General features: G+C 35.8%; 1 protein-coding gene across 26 annotated transcripts in view; it reads left to right on the top strand.

The window, feature by feature from the left end:
• Positions 1-16,852, top strand: part of BMPR1B (bone morphogenetic protein receptor type 1B) — a 377,755-nt gene that overhangs the window by 298,612 nt on the left and 62,291 nt on the right. For 3 of the 26 annotated variants that reach the window (XM_070614252.1, XM_070614255.1, XM_070614262.1), the window contains one exon: positions 7,690-7,997. The exons of the other annotated variants lie outside the window; for them this stretch is intronic. The gene's annotated coding sequence lies outside the window, so the exon portion shown is untranslated. The remainder of the gene's footprint in view (positions 1-7,689; positions 7,998-16,852) is intronic. 26 annotated transcript variants of the gene reach the window in all.

The raw sequence follows: 16,852 nt of genomic DNA, 5'->3' as shown, positions 1-16,852 counted from the left end.
ACAAATATTTTGAGAATTACATTATATGATCTATAAACATATACTAGGGCATAGATAAATGATTATATCTCGTATAATCCTTGGAAAAACTCCTTGAAGTGTAAGTACCATTACTCTGAAGTGTTTGAGACCAAAGGAAATTGAGAACTTGCTTCAGCTCAGACAACTAATAAGTAGCAGAACTGGGATTCTTATATTTTATTAATATAACATTCAATACACCCTTTTCATGCTATAGATATGAAAAAAGAATGCTTATCGGTGTATTCTAAGTTATGTAGAACCATAACGTATTTGAAGTGGAAGGAAGGTTAGAGAACATATCTTCCTACATCTCATGTCACTGATAAGGTAACCCAGGGTATGCAGATATACTGTCGTGACCCCTAAGTTGCTTTGAACCTGGCAGCATTTTTAACATAGTTGTTCCCATCCTTTCTTAGCCTCCTTCTATTCTTCTTTGCTTGGCCAGATTAAAAGATCTCAAGTATCTTTGGCAAGAACTCTACTTACCCATCCTACGTAGATGCCAACGGAAACAAAAACAAATGAGAAAGAAGACAAAAATGTTAATAGTAAATAGCCATAACCTTCTATGACTACTGGCTGATGTTCATTACTTCTATTAGTAACAAAATTGCCAATAGATTTTTTTTTTCAGTCCTTAGGAACTCAGTACTCATTAGAAATTTAGCTGACGTGATTTAAAAAGAGGGTGTGTGGGGAGACTTAATATGTAATTAAAAAGCAAAAGGAACTGGGAGTGTTTGGAACAGGAAAGTGCATGTGACAGTCAGGGTCAGACAACCCATCTCCTCAGAGCAGGCTAATAAGATTTCAGGATCACGCTGTTTTTGGTGGTTTCTTAGGAGGAGGGCGTAGTACTGTGCTATGCATGCTGATGCCTCCTGTCTTCACCCACAACCCGAAGATACCTTGTGGAGGATGGAATGAAGGTTTTGGTACGACCAGTCTATTACATTTATTCTTTTTGTGTTTCTTCAAAATTTCTTTTCATTTTACTATTACTATAGAATTATAAACATAAACTTAATCGATTGAGTTTATGCTGTATAGTTTGTGTAAATATTGAGTTCAGAGGAAATGACAATTATTTGGAAATTCACAACTACTGTTCATTGTTGGCCATTTGTCCTGTCATTTTTTTTCCCATTCTCTAATATAATATAGTCGCCTTTCAGTCTATTCAAATCCCTTTCTTAGTAAACTCATTAATGCAAACTCAGTAGCATAAATAATTTTATGTGTAGGTAATATTCCCTAAATATGTAAATGTAGATGCCAGCCTTAAAATCTGCCTGAAACTAGATGCATGAAGTCAGGGATACCCATATGTACATCCATCTCTAATATATAAAGATGTATGTACTTAGTCGTGAATGATTTCCTGTGTTCGTAGTCAGGCAGGCTTGGATTTATTGTTATTCTTCCTGTCCATGACTGCTTATGATCTTAGGCAGTGGGAGGTTAGATGTCCTTTTCCCAAATTCTTTGTTAGGTAAGGATAGAGTTGAAAGTAGTTAGGGGTTTAACGTGTTACAGTGTTTGGGTATATTTTGGTTACTGGAGCAGCCACTGCTTGTTTCTGCACACGATTCCTTTCTTTAGAAACAACCATTATCACTCTCCTTGTTACCCACCCAGACAATGTGGTCATGGGAAAAGCAGTCACTGTGTGGCACTACTATATTATGGTGTTGACTCAGGGTCATTTCCTTCACACTAAATTTCTAATCTAGACAGGTATGTTTGGCTGTCTTTTCTAGTGATCTAATTCATTCATTGGCATTCCTTCCACAAACATTTCCTGAGAACCTATGTTTACTGCCTAAGCCTTATTTGGTAAATCGTCACTGTGCTGATTTTCCAAACAAAACATTCTGGACTTTCTGGAGATTTCCAAGTCAGTAGCCTAGCCCGGGCTAGAAATCATGATTCTTAGACCTGTTTGGAGTGTAGTTATCCTCTTACACGTGTGACTTGGCCTATTGTAAGAGTTGGTGCTTGGTTACGTCTTGTATGTAAGTTACTACATTTTGATATAAAGGCACAAGCATAAGCATCTCAGGTTTTCCTTTCATGGTTCCTTTGCCCTTTCTTCCCAGTGCACTCATTTTCTCTTTGTCCTAAAACTCCTCTTCGGCGGGGTTCATCTAGGCTGGGAAAACTACTCTTTGTTCATAACCCCGGAAGGAACGTATGAACGCAGACCATCCTCTGAGACAGACTGTGGTCCTGGCTGGGTGTCTGGGTATGTGAGAAGAGACGGGATTCAGCAGACTAACAGGGCAGCTCCCCTGAGACACAACAAGCAAGGATGAAAGTTCACAAACAGGAGTGTATGTCGAGTGGAGGGGGGCAGAGGGGACATTTCACACCTGGTGTTTCCTATCTTCTCAGTGGGAGTGGGAGGGAAGAAAGGAGACATCTGGGCCTTCAAGAATACTGAAGTTTTTGAAAAGCCTTTGGGGGTTGGGAGACAAGATAGGAGGAAGGAAGGCAGAAAAGGGTCTCAAATCAAAAAGGCACATTCTACGGGTATACTGGAGTGGAGAGAGCGCCTGCCCAGTTTCCCCATGCATTGTGGAATATGGCCACTAAAGGCCTGTGGGTTTGCTGCTACTGAAAAGAGAAATAAAGCTGAAAACCTAGGCATGTGTCTCTGTGAAACATAAGCAAATGTGTCAGCCACTGCCAGTGTCACAGCAGGAGCATGGAGTGCCATGGTGTATCGCTCTGAGCTTTAGCTTGTCACCAGGGCACGAGCATTCAGGTGCTGGGAGATGGACTGAGAAGAAAAAGGAAAAAATGTTTTAACAGTTTCAGTTTTTTGATCATTAGCTGGGGGGTTTGTTCAGTAGTGACACATTTTTGAGGTTTGGAAAATACTAGGAACGTTTGGCAAGAAGAGACAGATTTTGTGGGAATAATTTGTGACTTGTAGATCGTCACTGTGGACATATTTGTGGGATGTGTGCATGTGAAAAGGAAGGTTATATATACTGAATCTTTTGAATGAATGTTAATATGGTTGGTGATGATTTTTTTAAGTCTAAATTGATGTGATGATTTTGGATCATTAATAAACATAATCAGAAATCTATGACTATTAGGTCATTTTACTAGGAGGCAGAATTTTTCTAATCTTGCTTGGGAACTCAGTCATTTAATGGCAAGAATTTCCTTCCAGTCGCTATTTATTTTTAAGATTAAGAACATGTCGCATTTAAGTTGCTGTTTGTGTTTAATAGAGATTTTGAATGACTAAGTTCATGGTTTTCTAGCGTAAGCACTGGAAATTTCAGATTTGAAATACTACTGCCATCTTTCTGTCCCAACCTTGTTACACCAGCAGTCAAATTATGTAAGCGTTTCCCCAAGAGCAAGTGACCATTAATGTGAACCAGTTATTCTTAAGCATTTGTTGCTGTTATCCTAACATTTAATTTTTTTCTGGGTTGTCATAGTTTTCATGATGTGACAAAAACTTATGTGTGTTGAAAATTTTATTGTTGTTCAACCTGTTGTATTGTCAGTGAAGTAGAACAGAAGAGGTGAGACTGGAGAAAACATTAAAGGTTTACTAAGAGGTACCAGTGAGTTTGATGTTACCAGCAGAGGTGCTTTTGAACAATACTACTAAGGAATAGAGCTAATGAGACTTGGGGTGTTTTTAACAATTAGTCAGCATTAGTGTAATATTCCTCCAGGGAGTGTCTGTAATGCCCACAAGAATGTGTTGGTGGAAGGATCAGATTCCAGGCTAACCTGCAGTTTCTTTCAGTAGTTGACATAACACACACCTGTGTGTTCTCTTCTCTGACCTCAAGATTGTTTTGAAAAGCTTCTGACATCTGGAAGTGTGAAAAAGAGCAGATTTTGATTTGCTTTCTGACAAGTAGGAAAAATAAGTTCTAAATGTCCTGCTTTACCTGTATATGGTTCTTTCAGTAAGGGCCTGGATTTATCTCATATCCTTCTAATCAACTGCGGAATAAGCCTCCGAGTTTCCATGATAGATGAGGGTTTTCCTTGAAGCATTTTAACATGTGCGAGAGAGAAATATGTATATATAGTTACATAATAAATGTAAATAGATGTAAAATAGCACTCGTGTTTCTTTTTCTTGGGAGGAGTCATTTAGAAATTCTCTCTCAAAATAGTTAAATTGTTTGTGAGTAGGAATAATAAAGAAAACTGACCTAATTTAACTTTACTTTTTACACAGTGATAGGCAAGATTTTCCTTAATAATGTAGATTTGCTCAGCGTCAGTATTACCATAAATGTTGTCACTTCAGAGAAAATATCTATCAAGTAGCAGTAAATTTACTTTGAACTCAGATTACTCTGCAGTAGCTTCGGTAACTGAATCAGTTGGCCTTTAAGAATATATTTTATATATTTATATTATAAAATTAAATGTTCAATTTCTTCTCTTTCAGCATCCCTGGGATCCTACATTGATTTTTGTTAAATTCACAGATTTTTCTTTTCAGAATTAAGCTTCCCTTGGTTTGGCATCAGCAACTTATTCCTTGCAGTCTATTTAATTGAGTAGCCTCTGCTGTTTATGCTAAAATGCAGATAAATGGCTTTCAGCACATTGTTTATAGTTTAGTAGTTCCTGAAGTGAGTCAACATTATCTGCTAGCGTCTCCATGTCATAACTAATGATCTCTCTGCTTATACTTTCTTGCTAGTGAGGAGACACTGAACTCTACAAGGCAAGAGCCTGGCATGGGGGTGGGGTGGAGTGTTTGGGATGGCGCCTATTGGACAAGGCTTGTTTTCCCCCCTTATTGGTATGAAATGGGAAGAGAAATATGTCCTTTACCACGATTTTAGCATGCAAAAAAGCTGACACAAAGGGCCATATTCTAAGGGCTGGGGTGAAAAATTTTTAGGAAGTAGTTGTTAGAGGGATTTGTTTTATTCCAGATTATCTGTCTAATTAATAAGTAGCACAAGTTTAATACTTTCCTGGCCAAGCTATTTGACTTGATGATAGAGAGTGTGAGCCGTCAGGAAGTGTTCAGATGACCACCAAATAGCTACTATGGTTTGAAGGATGAAAGCAAATATTTTTTGTCTACCAAGAAAGATGGGAAGAAAATAAGTAACTTTGTTAACTAATCATTTATCATAAATGGGGCCTATTCATTCTGAAAAATCATCATGCTCTTTCTTTAGGGAAAAAGCTAAACGAAAGAAAAAACTATGTGACTTCATCCTGAGTGAGGATGAGCGGGCCTGATTACCATAAGCATTAAAGCCTGACAGGTTTTAGCAGTCTCTCATTCATCGAATAAGGAGAATGCTTGCCTCCCATGTTGAATTATCTTCTGGGTTTTTAGGTAGAGAATGGGGCATTCTGTATGGCAACACAGAGGATGGTTTTTTAACAGCTGAAGGAGCAACCCGTACATTTTCCTAAAATATTTTGTTTCATCTCATTTGTTTTTTGTAAATGTGGAAAACTTTGTAACCGAAGTGGCCATTTAGGATAGACATTGTCCTCTGCTCTCCCATATTATATTATTATTTTAGGGAGCACTGTGGTCATTTGGATGGAACTTAACTTTTTATTTCTTGCCTTCTTACTGGAAGTTAAGATCACATACCCAACTTATCAAAATATTGCAGGGTGAAAAAATGTAACACACACAGATATACCTGCCTTATGTTGGTGTGGCTTAAAATATAGAAACATGTGAAGAAAGGCTTATGAGAGAGAATTATTTTTCATGCAGCATCTTAGATTCAGGGTTTTTGTTGTTCTTTTTTTGTTGGTTGTTTATTGTGAGATCCCATACTGCTAATTATTTAAAAGAGGAGGAAGGAAACATTTTGACCTTCGAATATAATGTGTGGGTGGGTACATTATTGGCATAAATGAGAAGATGTGAATTTGGATAAAGAAATATAAAGAGGGAAAATTTAAAGGTAAGATCAGTAGGATGTTTCAAAGCCTTGGCGACTCAGTCTCCTAGCTTTATACAGTTAAAAAATAAAGAAAATAAGATGGTTTTGGGAGGATGTTTTGAAAACTGAAGCCATTTGTTTATGGAAAGAAGGACAGCTTGAACAGTATCAGGCCAGAATGTTCCACTGTGTGCCATACCCAGATGTAAGATAACGCCATCGTTAGAATAACACAGTCTCAATTCAGATCTTTCCTTGGTGTTTCTGCCCAAAAGTCAACAAGATTGTCCTTTGGCAATCTTATTCCTATAAACCAAAGCAAAGTGGATGGTGGTTGAGAATCTTAGCACTATTTTAATGGCCAATTAAGTATAATTTCAGAAAAAAAAATTTTTTTTGTCTTAAAATAACAAGAGTCTGTATATTTTCTAGTCATATACATACCCAGGACCCAATTCAACCATCTTATTTTACCTTGGTTGCACAAATGGGGACAGTTAGGAGACTATGAATATAACATTTTGTGGCATAACTACTAAATCTTGGCCCTCCTTCACTTGGCCTCAAAGTCTTACTTGGAACTTTGAATATAGTATTTTCTCTAACACGTATCTCTGAATATAAGGGAAAGCTATAAGACTTGTCAGATTCTGATGACAGAGAATGTTTTTATGAACACAGGAATTTCTTTTGAACCTATTGCTCCTAAGATATATCATACAGAATTTTTCTATTTTTATACAGTGCTTGGCTTAGCAGGTAATTAGTATCTAATCAATGAACACAATAAATTATTAAACATTTTCTTTAATATATGCATTTAAATTATATTTACATTTTGAAATTTATATGTTTTCTTCAATTCAGCTCTTTTTGTGTATATAAATAATTTTTTTGTTTTTCAACCATCTGTTAGGAAACAGTATCTGTTTTTTGAATAAGGTTTTAGATTATTTATTGAAAATGGCACAGATACTAGCTTGGGGGACAGATGGTTTTGTGTTTATATAGAGTATGAAAGGAAATAGAGTGAAAGTTTTAGTGTGAGTGAATGGTCAGCAGTCCTTTTGTGACAAAATAACAACAACGAAAAAGGTAACTTCTGTTCCACGCCAATTAGATTTTAAGGTTTGTGAACATGGTGGCCATTTCTTCTTCATTTCCGTGAAGCCAGAGTGCTTTGTAGACAGCCTTATGTATGATACGTATTTCTTAAATCAGCTTGGACTTGCTGGTAGTTTTATGCTGGTTCAAGTACTATCTTATGCTGGTTTAATGATACATGATAAGTAGGATAGTTGTGTCTTAAATATAAATTTTATATAAAAAATTTTAATGAGTCAAGTCAAATGATATGGCGGACTTAATACAAAGATAAAATAAGTGGTAATCATTTGGTTTCAGTTTTCCCAATATCTTCAAAGGTTCCAAATCATGAAAGGAGTCTGACATTTAGTATAGGTAAACCTCTTTAAAGAAAATTTTTAAAATATTTATGTAGCTGATCAACTTGTGAAGTTGTGCTTTATTTTAAAATAAACTTAAGAGTTGCATGCTAAAGAACCATTCTGAATGTCAAAGGGTAATATCAAAAAGTAGATTTTAGGTATTTTAATGTCATATATTTTTCTGCCTTGCATATAAATCAGAGGCAGCTTTTAACCATCTGGAAATGTTACGTAATATACTGTGGTCAGTGACTTTTTTTTCTTTCTTTCTTTTTATTTATTTTTTTGATTCTAAGGTTTCCTTTCTCTTACCTTTCCACTGTCATATGCCATGTATCCTGAACAAAGCTCGCTGCCTGACCGGAATAATCTCTCTTGCCAGCTTATAATCAAAGGGAGTACCGAGAAAAACAGCTGAGCTGTATTAGGCAGCCACAGTCTGGACTGCATTTCTTAACTGCTGAATAACACATCACAGGTGCAGGATTAGTGCTGCCCACGGTGCTGGTCTTTTTAGTGGAAACCCCTGGCAATTCTGTGCCTCCTCCTCATGTCTCATCCCAGGGAACCTGGCAACGATCTATCAAGCTTACAGAAATCAAAAGTGAGTAGTGGGAGAAGCTTTCTATCTTACAGAGGCTGTTTTTCCCTCCAAAAGATGTAGGCAAGATCAGTTAAGCCAATTCTGGCACACACACAAAAAGATGATAGAACTTAGTCTTTCTTGGCATGGAGGGTGAAATAGAACAATTCAGGGGGTGCAAAAATTTTATGCACAAAAATCACATGGCAAGAAAATGGAGTTCAGCTTAACTGTCCCAGCAGTATATAATTTAGGTTACTTTTAAACTACTAAAACTTTCATGTATATTATTTAACTTTTGTGTTGTGTATGTGTTGGAGTGGGCATGTGTGTTTGCCTCTACAGATTTTCCAGCACTGTCGTGGTTAAAATCAAGTGTCATGGCTGTGTAAAGTGCCTGTGGCATAATTTAATTTTTGTAACTTTTGACATTCTGAATTTTTCTGCTATGACATATAACTCTAGATTCGTAGGTTGTGAAAGTCAACATTGCTTTCTCACAAATGTGGTTTTTAAAAAATGCAAAAATATTTATAAAGTAAAAATTAATGATTTAAATATTAGAACAAATGAATGTTTTGAAAATATAGTTACTAAGTCAATTACTTTTGATCAAGAAGATTATAAGTTGCTTTAGCAAGGTAAAGTATACGTACACTGAGAAATGAAGGCAAGTATATTTTAGTAATTGAGGTCATTCTTGGCATCTGTCTTAGAAAACTTTTCTATGAAGCATAATACATAAATGTAAACAAAGCCATGTAGATAATACTGCAGGTTTTGAACAGTTTTTCTTTAATTTAAAATTTTTCTCTTAAACTCTATAATGGCTCTCTAATATTTATGTTTTGTTTTAATTCATTTTGTTGCTGGTTATCATTATTCCATATTGTATCACCAGAGATAGATCTTTAAACTCATTAGTGAAAATAGTGTATTCTAAGTTGTTTTTAGAAAATATATTCTATATATTTTATGCTTGGAGTATTTAAACATTTGAAATAGCAATGTATTTGTATTTTTAGGTCAATATGCAGCTTAACTAAGGTATCCATTAACAATTATCCAATTAGAGGATACAGAAAGGATTAGAAGCAGAGAGATCCTAAATGCTTTCGAGGTTTTTTCTTTGGGGAAAAAGAATAGCATGAATGTGGTGATGTGGTTTCTAATCTGTCTGCCTTCATTGTTACTTCTCTTCTTTACATATGTGAGTGTGTTCACAGTAGTTGTACACATCACGCTGTCTTGGGAGTGCTTTGCAAAGCTGCAGAGTAAGTTGTGGTGTGGCGGCACGTTGAGCATTGACTTTGATTAGCTTCAGAACTTTGTGAAGCAGAACACTGACAGACTCGTCACTGAATAAAACTGTAGCTCCTGCTTGGCAGTCTGCCAAGTGCTAGTTGATTCTTTGACATTATTGTCTAAGAGACTATGGTTCAGTTTCTCTTCCAACAATGTGGATTGGTACAGACACGGTAAATATTTTAAAACTCAGAGATATTTTTAATTTTTAATCATCCTATCATCTGTGATTATGCTATTTTATGGATATAGATTCAGTTTGATGTTAAATTGTCTTTAGACATCATGGTTACTTCCTTGTCAAGTTTGTTATTTCTTATATCGATGCTTATATTAAAATACTTATAACCATGTTGTGTTTTAGAGTATTTTCATAGATTTTTAATTGATATGAACATTTTGGTTGAGTTTCTCCAAATTCAAAACCTTATTAAAACCTGAGGGAAAGGCTAGCTGCTGTTTTGCCTTCAAAGAGTGTGAATGTGCTGCCCTCACGATCGATTACTGTGCCGACTCAGGCTCGTAGCTAACAAATGTGTGTGTGTGTTGTCTGTTCACATTTATGTAAGATTTAATCTTTCCATGGTTTGCTCTTGCCATAATTTAGCATCCCATAAACAAAACACTTGAAACTGAAGCTTTCGCTTTTTATCCAGATGTTTTGGGGTCTCTTGGCAGGGCTTTTATGATGTAAAATGTTGAAAACATGATTATCCTACAGAACTTGGGTGATGTGGTAATGTGGATATGTGAGTGTGGTGAAAAGAGGAACAATTGCCAGTGAATGGAAACATGTAGAAATATTTTATGATAAAAGCCCTAGCTTCTGTAGAGAGCCAGCACATCTCTAACATTTTTTATTTAATGTGTTTTGTTAACCTGCTCAGTAGTGTCAACAATGAACCAAGGAAATGAGAAGCTGTCAGTACCTTTGGTGCTTATGTTTTCCATAAAAGATATTGGTTGATTACTGCCACCCGGAGTAATCTTCCCTGCTATGCACTCCTACCCAGGACTTACTCATGTTTGACAATTATATGTGGCGTTATGACATCTATTTCATTGTTCTCGTATATGGTGTTTTGATTTTCCATATGTGGTTGATTTGTCTCCCCATGTTCCATGTGTTGTTGATTTGTCTCACCAGCAAGAGTGTTATTTTACTGAGGGAACTTCAGGTGTTCTGGGCCATTGTGTTATGTAGATGGAATGGATTTAATGATTATTTGCTAAATGAATGTACCACAGGAAAAAAGAAAATTAAAGACAGTATGGTAGTCGGCCTTGAGCAGACTTTCAATATGTTTCTTAAGCTAAAAAGCTCTCTATTTTTATAGACTTTTTGCTCACAGTGATGAATCTAGAAAGAAAGGGAAACTACAAGGAAGTAAAATGAAGCAAAAGGAAGGGAAGTTGAAGAGGAAGAGAGAATCTGGACGAGAGAATGAGGATGGGGTGAAAAGAAAAGGAAGAAAAGTAGAAACGTGGGCGATGAAAGAGTGGGGAAAAGGAACAAAAAAAAGTGGAAGTAGGAGAAGAGAGAATACTGAAGAATGAGAACAAAAAATTTGAACAGTCAGCTTCAGCAGCACAGAAAACAACAATGGTTTACTGTTACTCTCTCTGTGTGCAAGGAACTCTGGTAGGCGCGTTACCGGGAAGACCTCTCCCAATTCTCAGAGCAAAGCAGTGAATGCTGCTGCTCTCCTGTCCTCTGTGAGGAAGGTTAATGACTTGCTTAACCTTCTGAGCAAGAAAGTAGCTGAGCTGGGGTGTGAACTCTTTTGTCTGTTTTACCCCATATCCTGGTCTGGTCTGGGTCCACAGCGTGGTGACCATACCTGATTCTAGTTTCTCACCTGGCATTTCATCCCTCCATAGCATGCCCAGGAACTTACCACCACTTCTTCCCTTGTCCCTCTCTCTGACTTCTGAGACTCTTGAAGCAGAAACATGCCTGTGCAAGTAATGTCACAGCTAATGATAGAAAATCTACTCTTCCCTTAGAATACATGCGCTTTTGCTTTGGTATTTTTGAATCGAAATTGTATTTATATTTTATTACTTTTCAAAAGAGTTTGGGTACATATCCCAACTTTTTATTAATGATTGGGTTTCATGTTGTTCATATATATTTTTTCTAAGTTTTTGTTGCAAACAATGTAGAAAATTTATTTGAAAATGTCTTAATATAATGGGGGGGGAGGGCTTTTTGAATTGAATAAGCTTATTAGACCATAAATTAAACCATTAAACTGAGTTAAAGGATTCAAGGTTTAAGTGATAAAAATAAAAATTAGTTATCTATTTAAACCTACTATTGGAGATCACTAAAGTTATTTTAAAAATTAATATTGTTTGTAAGCCTGATTCACGTTTTATTCCTGTGTAGTATAAACTCTTATTTTCAACCAGTGTATTTAAACCAGTTTTGGCTGAGATAGGAAATGGGCATTGATCCACATTATTTATTATCATAACAATATGGATAGGGGTATCATGGATCATTCCCAAAGCATTGCTGGCCAGTTTATTTTTATTTTTTTTTTGAGGAAGATTAGCCCTGAACTAACTACTGCCAGTCCTCCTCTTTTTGCTGAGGAAGGCTGGCCCTGAGCTCACATCCGTGCCCATCTTCCTCTACATGTGGGATGCCTACCACAGCATGGTGTGCCAAGCGGTGCCGTGTCTGCACCCAGGATCCGAACCGGCGAACCCCGGGCCGCTGAGAAGTGGAACGTGCGAACTTAACCGCTGCTCCACCCGGCCGGCCCCAGTTTAGTACTTTCAGATTTGTCTTCCACTAGTGTTTTTACCAAGACACTTAAACTGCAAACTTGTGTGATATGAATTTCAATTTCTCTTCTTGCTCCTGCCTGTCCTCTGGTGAAGAAGGGGTAAAACAGTGAAGACACTCAAAATTTTGGTAATTTTTAAGATATTCAGAGCTAAAAAAAAAAAAATGAAGAAAGGAGAATAGATTACTAGTAGATCCTGTGGCACAAAATAATCATGTCATCTTTCAATAAATTTGAGGACTCAAATCCATTTCTAAGTACGTTGTGTGTTGAGATTTAATTTTCCTTGAATTATCTTTATTGTTCATAAAGATTGTTCTCTGTGTGTTTTAATGTGACAGTGGATTCTGATAGTCGCTTCACTGTGGCATGTAAAACAATCTTTTATGTCACAATCTTAAAATGTTTTACTTATGGTGTTTGTGAAGTGATAAGGATGTTACTGAGAAAAAATAATTAAAACTAAATATAGCTAAAGCATTCTTTAGGATATAATGGATGAATATGGAACTTAAAATTTATTTGTTGCTGAGTCATAGTATTGGAAATTTTTTTTATTATATTTTACTTTTCTGTTTTCTGCTTTTTCGGTAAAAATCTTATTTCATATTATTCTTTAAAAATTGTATGAAGAGTCCATAATATGAAATAATATAAAAATATTTTGAAAATATTGAACTGATTTATTAAGTATATATATCAAAAAGTAAGTTATTTCATGGTGTTTATACCAGACTTCCAGCTAATAATTGTCCACTGATTCCAAGTGAGTACTTTAAAGAAACTCTTTATAACGATGTCTTATTTCCTAACTTATATAAGAGATGCCAAAGAAAACTTGTATATGACTATATACAAATATACAAAATAGCTAAAAACATGTATATAACTGTAACATATATCCAAGGAAAGATATTCAAGATATTTAAGAAAGAATGGAAATCACACTATTGCATGCTGATCATTAGGTTATTTCATGAAATTTGATTAAGTTGCCTGAAAATCTATATGTGAAATCTCTTATACATGGAAGTCATTACGAATATAATTTAGTTGTGATTTGTAAAGAACACACACACACATACACATATGTCTGCAAGTAACTTGTGGTTCATTTGCTCTCTCAAAATCTAGCGGTCCTCTGAAAAAATGAGAACCACTTTTAAATTGGCTTCTACATGACCTACTTTTTATTATCATGGTAATTTGAATAGTTAACTTCCTGGGTTAACTATAATGTAACCAGCTAAGCTAACTAGGCAGCATATGAAGTGTCTAGATTCACACTATTAAGCTAAAGATTGCTATCAGAGGGAGAGATGGAGAGGTGGGGGGGTGGAGGAGGGTAGGAGGGAGGAAAGAAACTGAAAGATAGAATGAGCTCCTAAAGATGTAGTTAGTGTAGTATTTATTCCTAAGAAATTTCTAGATAGTTTGTCTTTTCTCAGTTTTTTTCTCTTACATTTTTCTGTCAGGTTTATTTATAATTCTATTACTAAAATGTAAAAAAAGCCAGGGGCTGGCCCAGTGGTGTAGCACTTAAGTTTAGCACTCTGCTTTGGTGGCCTGGGGTTCGAAGGTTCAGATCCCATGTGTGGACCTACTTACCACTCATTTAGCCATGCTGTGGCAGGTGTCCCACATATAAAATAGAGGAAGATGGGCACAGATGTTAGCTCAGGGCCAATCTTCCTTGGCAAAAGAAAAAAAAAAAGCCATAATTGCCTAGAAAGCTATTGGGAAGAAGTAATCAATTTTGTTGAAATTCTGTTCAACTTAATTAAGTAGAAACTATTCACTATTTAGTTTTCCTTGGTGTAAAAAATTTTTTAAAAGTTTTAACTCACTGATTTAGAAAATACAACGTACTAAATTATACATAGTTTCTTTAATGGTTAGTCTTCTTCCAGCTGTTTTCAATAATTGTCTTCTTTTATATAAAATTTAACACAAAATCAAGTAAAATTTGGATCTACTTAATGAAGATCTTATAGTATTTAAATAAGCTAAATCAAATTTTCTGTCTTAAAGTCGGCCTTTCTCTTGTTTCAAATGGAAGGATACTAAAAATATAATAAAACGTGAAAAATACATTTTGGTAACTATCTTAGTCAGACATTTGATATTTGAGATATATCTTCATTATTGCTACTCCACTGGTCATCCGGATGTTCACATTTTTCATAAATACATGTCTTTGTCATTCATTCTATCTCTTATTTTAGCATTCTTATTGTCTGGCTAAATTCATGTTTTTATAAAATGATTATTTTTTGTGTGTATGCATGTAATTGCCTTTTTTATGCCTTAGCTGATGTGTTCTGTCTTGTTTTGGTTCCAAAATTCCTGGCTTGTGTGTGTGAGGCTGGCTGGATTTTACACAAATTCAGTATGACTTTATATGAAAGTGATCCTTTTATAAATCTTTTTTCATAATTATAGCAGTGGATAAAAGTCCAGTTTCTCATTGTCCCTTTTCTCAAATATGGACTAGCTATTAAGAAGATCTTAAAAAGATTGAATCGGTAGTTAAAAACTTCCCAACCAACAAAAGTCCAGGACTAGACAGCTTGACTGGTGATTTCTACCAAACATTCAAAGAAGAATTAATTCCAATCCTTTTCAAACTCTTCCAAAAAATAGAAGAGGAAGGAATACTTCCAAACTCATTTTACGAGGCCAGCATTACCCTGATACTGAAACCAGACAAGGACACAACAAGAAAGAAAATTACAGGCCAACATTCCTGATGAACATAGTTACGAAAATCCTCAACAAAATATTAGCAAACCGAATACAACAAAGCATTGAAAGGATCATATACCATAATCAAGTCGGATTTATTCTGGGAATACAAGGAGGGTTCAACATTTGCAAATCAATCTGATATACCACATCAACAAAATGAAAGACAAAAATCATATGATCATCTCAATGGATGAAGAAAAAGCATTTGACAAAACTTAACATCCATTTATGATAAAAACTGTTAAAAGAGGGAACATATCTTAACCTAATAAAGGCCATATATGACAAGCCCACAGCTAACACCATGCTCAATGGTGAAAAGCTGAAAGCATTTCCTCTAAGATCAGGAACAAGACAAGGATGCCCACTACTGCCACTTTTATTCAACATAGTTTTGTAAGTGCTAGCCATAGCAGTTAGGCAAGAAAAGGAAATAAAAGGCATCCAAATTAGAAAGAAAGGAGTCAAACTGTCACTATTTGCATATGACATGATACTATATATAGAAAATCCTAAAGCCTCCACCAAAAAACTATTAGAACTAATAAATAAATTCAGTAAAGTTGCAGCATACAAAATCAATATACAGAAATCTGTTGCATTTCTATACAGTAATAAAAAACTATCAGAGAAATTAAGAAAACAGTCCCATTTACAATTGCATCAAAAAGAATAAAATATCCAGGAATAAATTTAACCAAGGAGGTGAAAAATCTGTGTACTGAAAACTATAAGACATTGATGAAAGAAATTGAAGAAGACACAAATAAATGGAAAGATATTCCGTGCTCATGGATTGGAAGAATTACTATTGTTAAAATGTCCATACTACCCAAAGCGGTCTACAGATTCAATACAATCCCTATCAAAATTCCAACGGCATTTTTCACTGAAATAGAATAAGCAATCCTGTAATTTATGTGGAACTACAAAACACCCCAAATAGCCAAAGCAATCTTGAGAAGGAAGAATAAAGCTGGAGGCATTGCACTCCAATTGCAAACTATATTACAAAGCAAAAGTAATCAAAACAGTATGTTGTTGGCATAAAGGCAGACACAAAGATGAATGGAACAGTATAGTGAGCCCAGAAATAAACCCATGCGTATATGGTCGATTAATTTATGACAAAGGAGCCAAGAACATACAATGGGGAAAGGACAGTCTCTTCAATAAATGGTGTTGGGAAAACTGGACAGCCACATGCAAAAGAATGAAACTGGACTACTATTTTACACCATACACAAAGCCTAATTCAGAATGAATTAAAGACTTGAAAGTAAGACCTGAAGTCATAAAACTCATGGGAGAAAATGTAGACAGTAAGCTCCTTGACGTAGGTCTTGGCAATGAGTTTTTGGATTTGACACCAAAAAAAAAGGAAAAATAAACAAGTGAGATTACATCACACTAAAAACCTTCTGCACAGCAAAGGAAACCATCAACAAAATAAAAACAGTGTATGAATGGGAGAAATAATGGCAAATCATATATCTGACAAGAGATTAATATCCAAAATATATTAAGAACTCGGACAGGGCAGGCTCCATGGCCTAGTGGTTAAGTTTGGCAGGCTCTGCTTGCTTCGGTGGCCTGGGTTCAGTTCCCAGGTGTGGACCTATACCACTCATTGGCAGCCATGCTGTGGTGGTGACCCACATAAAAAATAGAGGAAGACTGGCACAGATGTTAACTTAGAGCCAATCTTCCTCAGCAATAAATCAAATACAAAAACTCATATAGCTCAGTAGAATTGTTTTTGTTTTTTTGGTGAGGAAGATTGGCCCTGAGCTAACATCCGTTGCCAGTCTTCCTCTTTTTGCTTGAGGAAGTTTGACCCTGAGCTACCATCTGTGCCATTCTTCCTCTAGTCTTTTGTATATGGGATGCTGCCACAGCATGGCTTGATGAGTGGTGTGTAGGTCCACACCTGGGATCCCAACCGGCGAACCCTAGGCCACCGAAGCGGAGCACATGAACTTAACCACTACAGCACTGTGCTGGCCCCAGAATTGTTTGTTTTTT

This window comes from Equus przewalskii, chromosome 3 (genome assembly GCF_037783145.1).
Source record: "Equus przewalskii isolate Varuska chromosome 3, EquPr2, whole genome shotgun sequence".
Taxonomy (NCBI): domain Eukaryota; kingdom Metazoa; phylum Chordata; class Mammalia; order Perissodactyla; family Equidae; genus Equus; species Equus przewalskii.
Note: the sequence above shows the minus strand (reverse complement) of the source record. Positions and strands in the feature narration are given on the sequence as shown.